Here is a 14443-nt window from a genome sequence, read left to right as displayed (position 1 = left end):
ACCCCAGCTCCATCCACTTCCTTTGGCCTTTGGCCAAGGGCACAATTTGCCAATGATTACAGCCAGGACCAGGCCTCCGGGGCCCCTGCAGAAGGCACCCAAGGGAATTATTGGGCACCCTCAGCCTATACACAGTATCCCAACCCCATGGGTTACTCGCCGGATTCCACAGACTCGAACTTTTCTGGGTGTTTTATAAATTTACAAAGCCCTTCCAGGGTTTCTCAGACCGTGGAGGAATCTGTGGACTTGATGACTGAGGACAATTATTTGCTGAGGTTGTAAGGGCATTTTATCTATGACGACTCTTGGCCCCTATATTACATATGTTTTGAAATAAAAAGTATCGTTTTTCATGATGACATGAGTGTAATTTATAGAGCAAGTTGACTTTCCACCCAATCTCTCCTCTCTTTCCCTCTCACTTGTTGGCTTTTGAGTCTAAACCGACTCATAGCTGACCCTCCCATTAGTATCGGAGGTTGTAATAGCACTGGACCTCCAGAAACTCTTATCAACTTTGATAAATGTCGGTGGTTGTAGAGGGGCTTCAGGCCCTTTTTTGTTCGTTTGTTTCATAGGGTCCCTATGATTCGTGCTCGAATTAAAGGCAATCAAAGTTAGCACTGGAATGAAGAGTCTGTCTTTCAAGAGTGGATTCAAACTGCCAGAGAATAGACGCCTCTGGGGTTAGCAGTTTCCCTACAGTCACGGTTGGCATTTTGAAAGATCTAGTGGCTTTGTGGATAAAAAGTTGCACTGGCGTGGGAGGCCATCCCCAACGGGTCTTGGCTCTGACGTGAGCAACCATAACTTTTATTACACTTGTGCTTGTTTTGCAATGGAATGAGCTCTATCTAGGCCACCCTGCCCTTTCCTGGAAAGGCGCTTGCCTCCTTGGCTCTGTTCTTGTCCCTCAGCGCTTTAGGGCGTTCCTCCTTCCTGTGGCAGATTGATATCCTATGGCCGGGTTTCCATAGCAACACCTCCTACTGCCAGACAACTGTGCGGTTCCCCTATAAAACCCCGTGTAAAAGCCAAAACAAATGAGACTTGATCGGAATTTCCTCTTGTCTCAATTCTTTGCGCCCCTTGTCCCTTTCTCAGCCCCACTCTCCCTCCTTCATGCTCACGTTGAAGAACCCGCTGGGGCATTTCTTGGGGCCCAACATGGGGCAAAGGCATGGGGGAAATTAGTGAGGGAGCCGCCTGAGAGAGACAGAAGGACCAGCCAGTCACTACAGAGAATTAAGAGGTCTCTGCGAGAACACCTGCCTCATGGACCTCGGAGGTAAGTCAGTGGCCATAATGGGACAAGCAATTAGTGTAGAGAAGAAATTTTTAGAGGGTCTAAGGGACTCATTAAGGGCGCGAGGGGTAAGGGTAAAGGAAAAGGATTTAGTTCTTTTTCTTCTTTTCTTAAGGATATATGTCCCTGGCTCCCTGAAAATTTACAGAGACTGAGGATTTCCATTGTTGCACTTTCCTCCCCTCCCAACACTCCCCCACACACACCAGTACACTACCCTCTTGGAATAGTAAAATTCTTTAATTGTTTTACAATCCCTACCCCTAGGTCCACTCCACTATGCAGCCTTCGCTCTGGACTCCTGTCATGAAAAAATACTGAATCACATATCCCTTTTAAACAGTTTTCTCTCTCCCTCATCTGTTTCAATTCAGTATACATTATTAAACCCATCTTTCTCAGTCTCCCCCTAACCCTGAGTTCAGTCCTGTTTTACAACAGTGGCACCATGCAGTATTTGTCCTTTCGTGACTGAGATACTTCACTCAGCATAACATCCTCCAGGGTCACCCATTCTGAATAATATTGCATGAGTTCCTTGTTTTTCAATGCAGCGTAGTATTCCATTGTGTGACTATACCACAGCTTCTCTAGCCATTCATTTGTTGATGGGTACTTGGGTTGTTTCCAACTCCTTGCTATTGTAAATAAAGCCGCAAGAAACATGGGTGTGCATATATCTGCTTGGGCGTCAGTTATGGTCTCTTTGGGGTATATCTCTTTGGGGTATATCCCAGTGGTGGAATTGTGGGTCAAATGGTATCTCTATTTGCAACTTTTTGAGAAAGCTCCATACCGCCTTCTACAGTGGTTGCACCATAGAATTGGTTTTAAAAAGGGGGGAAAATAATAATGTTGCAGTGTGAAGAACAAGTGACTTTATGGGAGTCAACTTTGGAGTGTTTGTGCTGAAGGTTAATTCTTCTCTCTGGTGAAGTCAGAGGTCAAAAGATGACACCGCCTCACCACTGTACTTACACAACTCTTGGCCAGTGTCCCTGCAAAGGGCATCTCCAAGTTCAACGTCCCAGGAGATATTGTTTGAAAAGCAAACATTCTGAGACCCAAGAGAGCAGTGTGGCTTCTTCTGCTGGAGGCTTAGAGTCTCAGATGAACTTTCCTCACCCTGTGGGCAACATTATCACAAGCTCACCCAGATTTCACAAGGAGGTACAGACCCTGCTTCTCAGTGTGAGTGGTGGTGAAGAATCTGAGACATGACAGGGTTCATGGGTTGAGAGACAGTTTACAAGGCCTATTGTTATCCATCTAAACATCCATACCCTTTATTGCAATTAACGGCTGCGTCCACATTGTAAGCCCTCTTCCCACTCCTCCCCTGTGATTCTCATTTCCTTTAATCCCCTACCTTGACTGCCTGCCTTCTAAGCATCATTTCCTGGGCAATTGCTCTTTCGGTATGTGATTGATTACCGAGTTCATTCCTTTGTTGATCTTACAGGTTTGTTATTTGGATGAAAGTTGCACGAGGGGGCTGGATATCCACAGGAACAGCACGCACACCCCTTATGTGGTGTGCCATGTATGAAACGTGAATTCTATGAACGAGTTACTTGTCCTCAAACTATGATAAACAGGGAATCTGGGTCTCATTGAAATGAATGTCATGTCCGCACTTGTTCCCCTGCTGCTGAGCCTGCCCTGTCACAAACGCCCTTGTTAGAGAACCGCTTGCTTAGCAAGGCCACCTGGCACGCGGGGCATGTGGGCTGATCACCTCATCCGCACGCCAGAGTTGCACAATGGAAGAGGAAGAGAGAACTGGCATCGACGTGCTTGAACTGCAGTGTTGCCAACACCGTGGACACTGCAGACTGCCAGGGAAGCAAGCTAAGAAGGAGAAGCCAAAACGGAGCCTTCAAAGCAAAGGATGACGGCCAGACTTAGGACTTGAGCAAGCTCTGGGCACCTCAACAGGAAGCAGCAAATGCTGGGAAAGGAAGTCCTCCATGGCTGAGGGTTCCTGAAATGTCATGGGCTGATGCAGTCACCCTAACAATGGGCTCATACAACAATCACCAGAAGGGGGATGGGTCACCCTGGCGGGAAGGCCAGTCCAATCCCATGGAAGCTACTACCAAAAAATGGCTCATACTGGGGACATAAGAGCTTGCCTCTGCAAACCCTAGGAACCTGGAGAAAGGACAAAAGTTATACAGGTGTCCAGGGCTTTTGTTCACAGGGTCGCTATGAGTCACCTACGACTCCAAGGCCCTTAACACCAACAACGGCAGCATAGAGAGAGAGCAGCTGGCCTAGCAGACAGAAAGCCACGCTCCCAAGCCAAAGGTGTGTGACTTTACTCCGCGGCCCTCAGGCCTGCCTTTAATTGTTTTAACCCTGGTGTGTCCACTTGCTGTACAGAAGTTACTCGTGGTTGCTGTGAAGCCAAACATTGTGACACTGATGAGTCAAATGTGAGAATGGTCACCCATGGTGGACAGTGTTTGGTGGAGCTCCTCAATTAAAACAAGCTTGGAAGCAGGAGTGGCATCCACTTCCAAAGCAGCTTGCCTCTGCAAACCCTATGAACCTGGAGAAAGGTGTCCAGGACTTTCATTCATAAGGTCGTTATGAGTCACCTATGACTCGATGGCACTCAACAACAACAAGTGGAGACTGGAGGGATGGTGGGAGAGGGCTCCAGGGTCAAAAAGGGTCCATTCAGTGACCTAGTTGATAACCTCGTCCAACGTTTATTGAATGTGAACCGTTGCAAATGTTGCCAGCAATCTCAAGACACTCACTCACCACACATTCGGATCCCTCGACTCTTCTTTAGAAGAAGCAGGAGTGAGACCTCTCCCAAACTTTTTTGGGGGTTAGAGGGGAGATGAGGGGAAGACGGAGAGAAAAAGAGGATGGGGGTGGAGTATGGATGGTGGATGCAGTCAAGACGGCCAGAAGGGAAGGGAGTAGAGCTAGTGGGAGAAAAGATGTTCAGGCCAAACACACGCGCGCGCACACACACAGAGGCAAAGACCAGGGGCGTCGACCTCCACCCCACGCAGCGGCCGCAAGGGACTCTGGGAAGGACCACGCGTCCAGAAGACATTTCAGTCCTTCTCGTCATGAAGCGACGGCTGAGGGGCTGGGCCAAGGTCCCTGGGCTGTGGAGAGAAAAGATGGGGCTCAGAATAAGGGAGGGACAGGAGGTCCTGGTTGTGGGTGTGTGTGTGCTCAAATAGACAGATGATGGGGAAGAGAGAGGGCAACTGAGAAGTCCAGTGAGGACACAATGGCGTCCTGGTGGCCTCTAAGTTAAAGCACTGTGATGAACCTAATTATCAGAGCCAAGGTCTTCTTGGGGACTTCTAGAAACTGCACCCACGATTATAACCAAACAAGAGTTCCTCCTCCCAGACCATCTGCTCTTTCTGCTCTCCTCACGTTGCAGGACACCCCCTGACTGAACTCACAGGGTCCATGGAAACTTGGTGCTGAATTAATGAGATGCTGTGTAGAACGCGTTCGTGTTTAGCTACAGACATAATCCATTTTGCTCTTGAAGGATTCAACTTCAAACACAGTGGACATCTCATCCCTCACAGCAAACCCACCCCAAAACCTCACCCCCTCCAAGTTCATTCTGCCACAGAGCTGACCCTCTCATGTTTCCACAGGTTATTATTGATCCTCGTAGAAGACTCTGCCCATCTGTCTTCCCTGGAGTAGTGGCTGGCCGATTTCAACCCTTACCACCAGAACAACAGTCTGCAAATTGATTCCCCTTGTGCAGCTTTGACATCATCAAATTCTTCAATTCCTCAATTAGTTTCACTTCATTTTTCAGCTGCACATGAGGCTAGATCTTGCTTGAATTTTTGACACAGCATTACACCAAGGGGTCCTATGTACATCAATGCCAGACGTGCTCTCGTGCAGAATGCTAGGAAGTGCAACTTGAACTTCAGGCATCTGAGAGCCAGTCATCTGGCACAGAGGATGCCAGGAACAAGTGTTTGGTTTCATAGTACACTGGTGACATGTTGTTGTTGTTATGTGCGGTCAAGTCACCTGTGACTCTTAGCAACCCTATGTACAAAAACCCTAAACCCTGCTCTATCCTGTGCCAACTTTATTGTCTCTGACACACTTACTCCCATTACCCCAGTCACTGAATCAATCCATCTCATTGAGGATCTTCCTCTCCTGCGCTGTCCCTCCACTCTCGCAAGAATGACATCCCTCTCCCAGGACTGGTCCCTCCTTGCAACATGTCCAAAGTATGTCAGATGAAGCTTCAGAATCCTTGCCTACAAGGAGCCGCCTGGTTTAACCCTCTCCAGGATGAATCTGTTTGTTTTCCTAGCAGTCCATGGTACCCTCAATACTCCTCTCCAGCACCAATTCTTCTATCATCCCTAGTCATTGTCTTGCTTTCTGATGCACAGCAAGTAACTGCAAAGACTATATAGCCTGGATCAGGTGCACCTTAATCTCCAGACTGACATCATTGCTCTTCAGTACTCTTGACAGGTCTCTGACAGGTGACTTTCCCAAGGCAATTCGTCTTTTAATTTCCTGGCTGCTGGTACCAAGAGTGCTGATTGTAGAGCCAAGCAAACTAAAGCTCAATCTCTTCCCCATCTCAATCTCCTCCCCATCTATCATGATGCTGCCAAGTGGCCCAGTGGTGTGAATCTTTGTTTTCTTGATGTTGAGCTTCAATTCATATTGCAGGATGCAGTTCTTGACCTTCTGTAGCAAGCGCTTCAGGCCCTCATCAGACATGAATCTCATTTCTCATACTTGGAGGTGAGAACCAGTTCTTAGCTTTAGAAAGGAACAGGAAGTAGTTCTAGACTATAGTGACAGGAAGCAAAACTCGGTTCCGGACTGTGCTGGAAAACTGGATCCAGTTCCAGAGATTTGTATTTAGACAACTCATGTGGAATTCCCTGGCTTAGTGACTGGAAATGAGATCTAGACTGTTCTCCATTCTAGAAAGCAGTCCTCCATTCCAGCGAGTAATCTGGAAACGAACACATTTTAGAATGTACTGAGTTGGAAACGAAGGCTTGGGCACATCAGGCAGGCGTGGATTGCTTATGTACTGGGTTGGGAAGTGGATTCCAGGTTTAGGGAACGTCGGAAGGCAGCACTGCACACAAATGCTGACTGGTGGGGGTGCAGGGCTTAGAGGGAGCTGCGATGGGATTTGATTCTACACTGGCGAGAGGAGTGTAGCATGTGTTGAAAACTGGTGTTTGATCTAAGCTGACAGGGTCTTGAGGGAGTTGGGAACTGGTATGAAACTCTATGAACAGTGTTCAGGTCTTTCATTCATAGGGTTGCTGAGTCGTCTATTAGTCAATGGCCTCTAACAACAATAACAACAACTTTACAAGAAGAAGATCTAAATGATGCCACCCTCTCATCTCAGTGTGAACCCCTCACCTCTGCCTTCGGGGCGCATCACCCCTGAGCCAAGGCGGCTTTGATGGCAGCTACGAGTTTCAGGAACTTGCTGTCTGTGTCCACATACCCATCACCTTTCTGGGGATGGAAAGCAGAGGGAAGGGATGAGCTGGGATTGGAACCTCGACCTCAGCACCCACCCCACAGCAGCCCCAAAATAAGAGGCGGAGGTGTACAGACCAACATACCTTCTTGGAGTGGATCAGCTTGCCTGCTACCATCACTTCAAAGAACCCGGTGGCCTGGGGAGTTCCCTCACCGCTCTAGGGGAGGAGAAGGGTTAGAAAAGGCTGAGACACCACCTTGGGATCCCTTCCCCTCCCAGGGAATGGAGGGCAGAGCTTAACCCAGACCATGCCCAGTGCTCTCCTGGACTGAGGCATGGGCCAGGAGCTCTGGGCTTGGTCCCCAAGACTCACGATGTCCAGACGGCCAGGGAACTCATCTTCCAACTTCTTCTTGAGTTGAAGATACTGAAAATGAGGTCAATGGTGTGGAAAGGGTCTTCCAGGGTTGTCAAGCCAGCCAGCCTCCCCCAGCCCTTTCTGCTGTCCCACCCCCAATTGCATGAGGTTTTGGTTACCTTCGACTTGTAGCCTCAAGCGCCACTGGTGGGGGATGAATCCAAGGCATCGGTTGGAGGAGGGAGACGGAGGTGGGGGGAATGGACACAGGAGGTGGGGAGAGTTAGAGAGATGGAGGGTTTACAGAGAGAGATTGGGGGGATGAGAAAGATGGTATAAAACAGGAAGGAAGAGCCAGGAAGCGATAAAAGGGAGATACAAGCAAACAGGAAAGACAGGACACACACAAATACACACATGCAGAGTGTTGGGGAACAGCACGGGGAAGGGGCACAGAAAAGGGGTAAAACATGGAGATGACCGAAAGAAACAGAGGAGGGGAGAGAAACAGAGAGGGAGGGAGAGGTGACATAGCAGATTAGGATCAAAAGGCGTTTAAAACCATCTCACCCATTCCTACACCCCAGCCCAGGGCTGTGGAAGGACTGTGCGTAAAAACAGACTTCTAAAATAACAAAGGCGTTCCCAGACCTGCGGCTGGAATCCAGAAAATCATGCCTCCAGCACTCCCCACCACCAAGCTATTTCGGGACCAGAATCTGGTACACACAGGTCTCTTGAGGGGGTGGGGGGAAGGGAGGGCTTTCAAAATGTCACCCTACGCTTAGTTGCGTGAGTAGGGACACTGCTGCTAAAAGGTGACAAGATTTTTAAGTCTTGCCACACTCGCAGGCTACAGCATCAGTTTTAGGTGCCCCTTCCTGGCCAGACCTCACCCCATTGTCCTCTGCAGCTAGCAGAAAAAAATAAAAATCCCTTCCCCCTCTAGTTTTTTTTTTTGTTTTTTTTAAGGAGAATTCATTGGACACACATTTAATAAACAGATACCAAGCCCTACTGTGTGCACGATTTTACTATAAACCACCAGAGTCAGGATGGACTCATAGCTGACCCCGCCAGCATAAATCTCACGAGAGGGTAATGTCCATCCTCCCCACGTGGAGCAGCTGATGGATTCGAACTGACTGCCTTTGGGTTGGTGGCACCTCTCCTTACAGCTAAGCCACCGGGGGGTGGGGGGGGGGAGAGATAAAATCACTGCCAGAGGATTCTCCCAGCTACCAGGTAGTACTGGGTCAGAAGTGCTGTCAATCTTAAAGCAGGTGGTCAAATCCACCACCTGTCCCGAGGGAGAAAGATGGGCAATCTCCTCCTTTGCGATTTACAGCCTCTGAGAACCCTCTGGAGGGTCGGCCATGCGCGTGGGAGCCAGTGAATCCTTTACGGATGCAGTCTGCCAGGCCTTTCTTCCTCGGTGGGGGGTCAGATTCCAATGGTCATTAAAGGGATCGAAAGGACACAGCAATTGAGGTCTTCTTGCAGGGTAATGAGAATGAACAGGTGCAGGTGTGGCGCCACCACACTGCACCCTCCTGCACTATTTAAGATCACCCTGCTTCTTGCTAATGGGGGAAGAGAGGTCTGCGAGGTGCACCCAGAGGGCACGGGATCATCCGTTTCCCCACCCAGTCCTTTGCAATTACACGGGAAGCATTCTGGAAAAATAGATCCGAGGAGGGGAGCCCTGTTCTACAGTAACACTGCCCACTGCAACCGAGTCGATTGCAACTCAAGGCGACGCTCCCCAGGTGCGGAAGCTGTAAATCAAGGCAGGATCGAGGAGTCTCTCTTGCTTCCTGGGGCGGCTGGGGGTGCTTTCGGTTAGCAGCTGCACTCAGCACTACCGCTGTCACGCTCCACGCCACCAGAGCTTCTTTCCATTACAAGAACCCACGCAAACTTAGCCGCAAAGGAGCTGGGCCTCGGTTTCGGGTGTTTAAAATGAGTGCACGTCCATGCGCGCGCACCTCACCCTCCTAAGCTTTTAGAAGCCAGAGGGGCAAGATCAGCGCCCTCCCGCAGGTCTTCGCTCACACAGCCAGATAGATGTAAACCCCATTTTCTGGGTGAGGCTCGCGAAAGGTCTGGTCCCTATTGTCCCTCCCAGCATCCCATAAAGGCTACTCCGGCAGGATGGAAGAAGGGGTTTGGGGAGAGGGGTTGCTGAGAGGGAATGCAGGCGCGTTGCTCACCAGTAAACGACTCGGACGGCGAGGGCCATGACTGGGGTTCAAGCAGCCGCCGCTGCGGATGCCACCACGACGGACTGCAACTAGGACTCGGGAAGTCTGCGCACGCGGCTGACACAAAAGGAGGTTTGCTGGTGATCCGGGGCGCAAACCAACGCGCACGGCCGCGGGGCGCCACGGGTGGGGCGTGGCCCGGATCCGGGGGACCAGGGTCCTGCGACCCGCCACCCTGAGCGCCCTACGCGAGGCTTATATTCCTACTCCTGTTGGGATAAGGACTGTCCTGATAGTGGGGTCCTCAGGGGAAATCTTCCTTGTGCTTCCACCCAGTCACCCCCCACCCTGGGCCAGAATGGTACACCCCTGGGTGGTGAGTTAATATAACAAACACCACCACCACGGGTGGACAAGAAACCGGGAGTGAGAGGCGGCCTGGAAGGGGGTGCGTGACTCGGCAATTTTGGGGCTCCAATCACCGCTCCACCCCCGGAAGGAAGAGAATTCCGGGTAAATTTAGAGCCGACAGCGCGTCCAGGCTTGACTCTAAGGCTTCCAGCGCCCTCGCTTGTAGCTGTACTGGGGTGTCACCTGGTGACCCTAGGAGACTCTCCTCTCCTGCCCGCTTGCTCTAGGGAGGGGTCAATTCAAGGAAAAGTGCTGGAAATGAGCAGCTGAATTTTTTAAATCACCGGGAGGACAATACACTTTTTTTTTTTCTGAACCTGTTTGCCGGTCTGAGAAACAGACTTAACTGCTTTCAGGGGCCCTGACAGCTCTAACGTTGTGTCCAGCTGCTAATAGAAAGGTTAGCCAGGCCCCCCCCCCCCACCGTGGTTCCACAACAGACAAAGCTAGTGGTCTTCCGGGGAAACCCTGTGGGCCAGTTCTACCCTGTTACCCCAGGACACCTAACAGAAATAACAACCTGCATACAAGACTTCCTGGGCTTGGGCTGTCCAAACAGTTAAGGGCTTGACCACTAGCCAAAACTATTGGTAGTTTGAACTCAGTCAGGGATGCTGCGGAAGAGAAGCCTGGCTGTCTGCCTCTGGAAAGGCATAGCCAGGATAACACTATGGATCAATCTTGCTCTACACTTTTCGGAGTGGCACAAGTCTGAACTGACATGATCACAAATAACAAGCGTTATCCTGGAGCTAAAGTCTTTTCCCTAGCTGAAAAATGGAGAGCTCTGGTGGCTTAACCCATAGAGAATTGTGGTACCAACTCAAAGTTGGTGTCTCTTTTGTAGTTCAAACCCACCAGCTGCTCCTTTTGGAGAAAGATGGACAATAATCTGTCTTCTTGTGCAATGAACTAATTTATAGCTTCCAAAACCCAGCTGCAGGATCAGGTATAAGCTGGTTCTAGTTCCATGGCAATGAGTTTGGGTTTTGAAAGAAGTGATCTGGTGGGCGAAAAGGAAAGAAAAAGAAAAACTGTACCTTTCTTACGGAGTTGATGAGTTTATGCATTGATGACATCTGACTAGGGACAGGGGAGTGAGCTTTATGGCCCAGATCCTTGCTATCTCTGCCTCCCTGCTTCTCCAGTGAAGGATCAAGTTAGCAAAAACTATTTGTATTCCACTTGAGGTTAGTGGTTCGAATCCATCCCACAGTATGACAGAAGAAAGACTAGCAATCTGTTATTAAGAGCCAAGGAGACGCTAGGGTACACACTTCTGTTTTCATGACACGTTCAATCTCCTTGTGTAGGAACGGCAGTTCAGGGTTCAAGTTCTACTCCACCCGTGGTCTTGCACATGTTTAAGCAAAGGACTTAGCACAAGGCAGGATGCACAGTGTCTAATACTTAGAAGTTGCAATCCATGACCCCGTAGAACCCTCTGACCATAAACCCAAACCACCTTATTCCATCATTCCTCTTTCTCCACAGTCCCTCAAGGCCCCAATACAAATGCTGTGCTTGCATCACAGACAGGCCTGCTCTCCTGCCTCTGGGCCTTTGCACAGGCTGTCCCTGCTCTCTTCTGCTGCCTGACTCCTGCCCATCCTCCAGCAATCAGCTCTAACATACCCACTGCCATCCGGTCACGTGGCGACTCCAGCTTTTTGCAGGGTAGACCTGATCTTAGGGTTTCTTTGCCGGTTATCTTGGATAGAAGACGTGGTGGCACAGTGATTTAGTGTTCTGCAACAAACCCAAAAGATCCGCAATTCAAACCCCCCAGCTACTCTGCAGGAGAAAGCTCTAGCGGCCTGCTTCCTGTTGCTCTCAGGTGCTTTCTAGTAGATTCTGACACATGGGGCCTCATGTACGACAGAGTAAAGCCCTGCCCGCTCATCCTCCATTCCCACAGTCTCAATGTTTGAGGCTTCGCTGCAGCCACCGTGCTGATCCATCTCTTTGCAGATGTCCTCTTTTTCATTGTCTCTAACTTAACAAGCATGCTTTTTTTTATAGGACTGGCCCCTGTTGACAAATGCCTGGAAGCATATAGTTTATCCAAGGATGTATCTCAGAAGGTGGGAGAAGGATGCGTGAAAATGGGAAACACAGGGAAGAAGTGGGAAGTATGCTGTGCCGTCATGGGGATTTGACTCAATATCACAAAACAAATTGTGTAGGTACTGTTGAGTGGAAAAGCAAGTTGTACTGTAAGCATGCACCATAATCACAGTAAAAGGTTAGAAAAAAAGATAAATTTGCAGTAACTTTCAGAGCAAGCAGAACATCTGTAGATTAAGCCTATATTTTCATTAACACTTTAGATGGTCATGGGAAGCCACATAACTGCTCTGGATTTTATGTCTTCCCCTAATTCAAGGATCAACCTCCTAGATTTAAAGGCTGTGGATTTAGGACGGTTTTGTAGGTGGGCTGCCTTTTATGGATTCACTGGATAGAAGCTAAATCCGGACCAGAGTGTTCTCGTGTGGGAACCGAGTGTCTGCAGTCTCTTCAGAAACTCTGTGGCCTAATGGTTAGGAGCTGTGCTTCAATCCCAACGCTGAGGGACAAGGATGGGCTGTGCTGCAATCCCAACGCTGAGGGACAAGGATGGGCACTCTCCTCCCGAACAATTCACTGCCTCTGAAGATCCATTGGAGAGCCAGCTCTTTGCTATTGTGAACAAAGCCGCAATAAACATGGGTGTGCATATATCTGCTTGGGTGGCGGTTATGGTTTCTTTACGGTATATTCCCAGTAGTGGAATTGCTAGGTCAAATGGTATTTTCTATTTGCAACTTTCTGAGAAAGCGCTCTACCGCCTTCCACAGTGGTTGCACCATTCTTCACTCCCACCAACAGTGAATAAGGGTTCCAGTTTCTCCACCATCTCGCCAGCATTTGTTGTTTGCTGTTCTATTAAATTTTGCTCTTCTTACTGGGGTGAGATGATATCTCATAGCTGTTTTGATTTGCATCTCCCTTGGAACTAGGGGTTTTGAACGTTTCTCCATGTGTTTGTGGGCCATCTGAATGTCTTCTTTGGTGACCACTTCCATTCTTAAATGAGATGGAAAAGGCAATTTCCAATTTTGCCAGCACCATCTGTTAGACGTTGTCATGTCCCCACTTAACTGAAAACTATCTTTATATGCAGATGATATGATAGTGTACTTAGAAAACCATAAAGATAAGCAAAGCATTACTAAAAAAGAGAAACAGTAGGAGGCATCACACTCCCTGATCTCAAATTCTATTACACAGGTTGTGGGGGTCAAGACAATATAGGATTGGTACAGCAACAGTCACACAGATGAATGGAATAGAATGAGAACCCAGATATCCGCTCATCTACCTATGGTCAACTTATTTTTGAGGAGGAGAGAGGCGCCTTTTAAAATCTGTGTGTTATTTTATCTTTGTTGCAAAAAAGGTTTGAGCCCCTAGAGCTTGTCCACTGGCCTTCTCGCCTGCCTCAACCACTTCAGGGGGTCATGGGGTTTGTTCCCACATTGGGCCACAAGCCACCAAAACATCGACCTGGACTAGGAGCTTAGACAATATTTTGTTCAAGCTCAGGACTGAAAGCTTGCCAGAGGTCTCGAGAGGACACCCCACCCCCTCCCCCACTGCTTAGAACAAAGAGATTCCTGTTACCCAGAAGTCAGGGAGGCTGGAGGAATTAGAAGCGATTCCCAAGCTGAGAATTCAAGGCTCTGTTTTTCTCTCAGACACAGCACCCACATTACTGTTGAGTCAGTTCTGCTGGAGAGTCCGCTAGGGTGTTCTTGGCTCGAGTCTTTACAGAAGCACTGCTGCTGGGTGGGTTTGAACTTCTAATCTTTAGGTTAATAGTGAAATGCAAAGCTCTTGGGCCAACTCAGGGAACCTCTAACCCTCATAGCTTCGTGGTTTCACACAGGCTCACTGTTACCCAGCTATACAACCACACATCCAAATCAACTACAGTCTAGCCAGCCAGAGACAAAGCCGCACAACACCCGCCTATATCTTGCAGTGAAACCTTATACCAGACTCGGACTGTTGGACCATGTAAACTTCAGCCTCCACAATCATAAGGAAGGAGCAGATGGTGCCCAGCAGACCTCTCCCAAAGCAATCACAAAAAAAAGGTCCTGGATGGGGAGGGGGCGGTTAAGTCCAACAAAAGCAAAATAATTCTATTTTAAGAATACAAACTAAGGGAGTTCTGATAGCCTAGTGGCAAAAAGCTGCACTGCAATCCCAGAGGTGTGCGGTTCAAATCCACCAGATGCTCTGCTGGAGAAGGAGGGACAATTTCCTCCTGTACCAGTCAGATCCGATTTGACGGTACACACAAAAAATAATAAAATAAAAATTAAAAAAAAAATAAAGCAAGCAAACTAAAACCTAACAGATTCACTGGTCTGATGGTGACTGAAGGGGACCCCTGAGAGTATGGCCCTTAGTCTTTATTCAGGCCTGGAATTGAGGTCATAGCCCCACTCCTTACCCACCCCCCATCCTATGTAAGCATTAACACAGAGGCAATATTACTCCTTCAAAAAATTAGCTGTGAACGATCTAAAGGGTATCTCCTTAAAACAGTTGTTGTTGTTGTTATTGTTATGTGCCGTCGAGTCGCCTGCGACTCATAGCGACCCTATGTACAACAGCCCTAA

At 48.8% G+C, this 14443-nt stretch overlaps 1 pseudogene; it reads right to left on the bottom strand.

Moving 5' to 3' along the window:
- Window positions 1-6748: 6748 nt before the first annotated feature.
- On the bottom strand, window positions 6749-9397 carry LOC102860054 (annotated as a pseudogene).
- Window positions 9398-14443: the final 5046 nt, after the last annotated feature.

The sequence above is a fragment of the Elephantulus edwardii genome, unplaced genomic scaffold, assembly GCF_000299155.1.
Source record: "Elephantulus edwardii isolate Elephantulus edwardi_28Jun2011 unplaced genomic scaffold, EleEdw1.0 scaffold00236, whole genome shotgun sequence".
Taxonomy (NCBI): Eukaryota; Metazoa; Chordata; class Mammalia; order Macroscelidea; family Macroscelididae; genus Elephantulus; species Elephantulus edwardii.
This window is presented reverse-complemented; position numbering and strand designations above follow the sequence as displayed.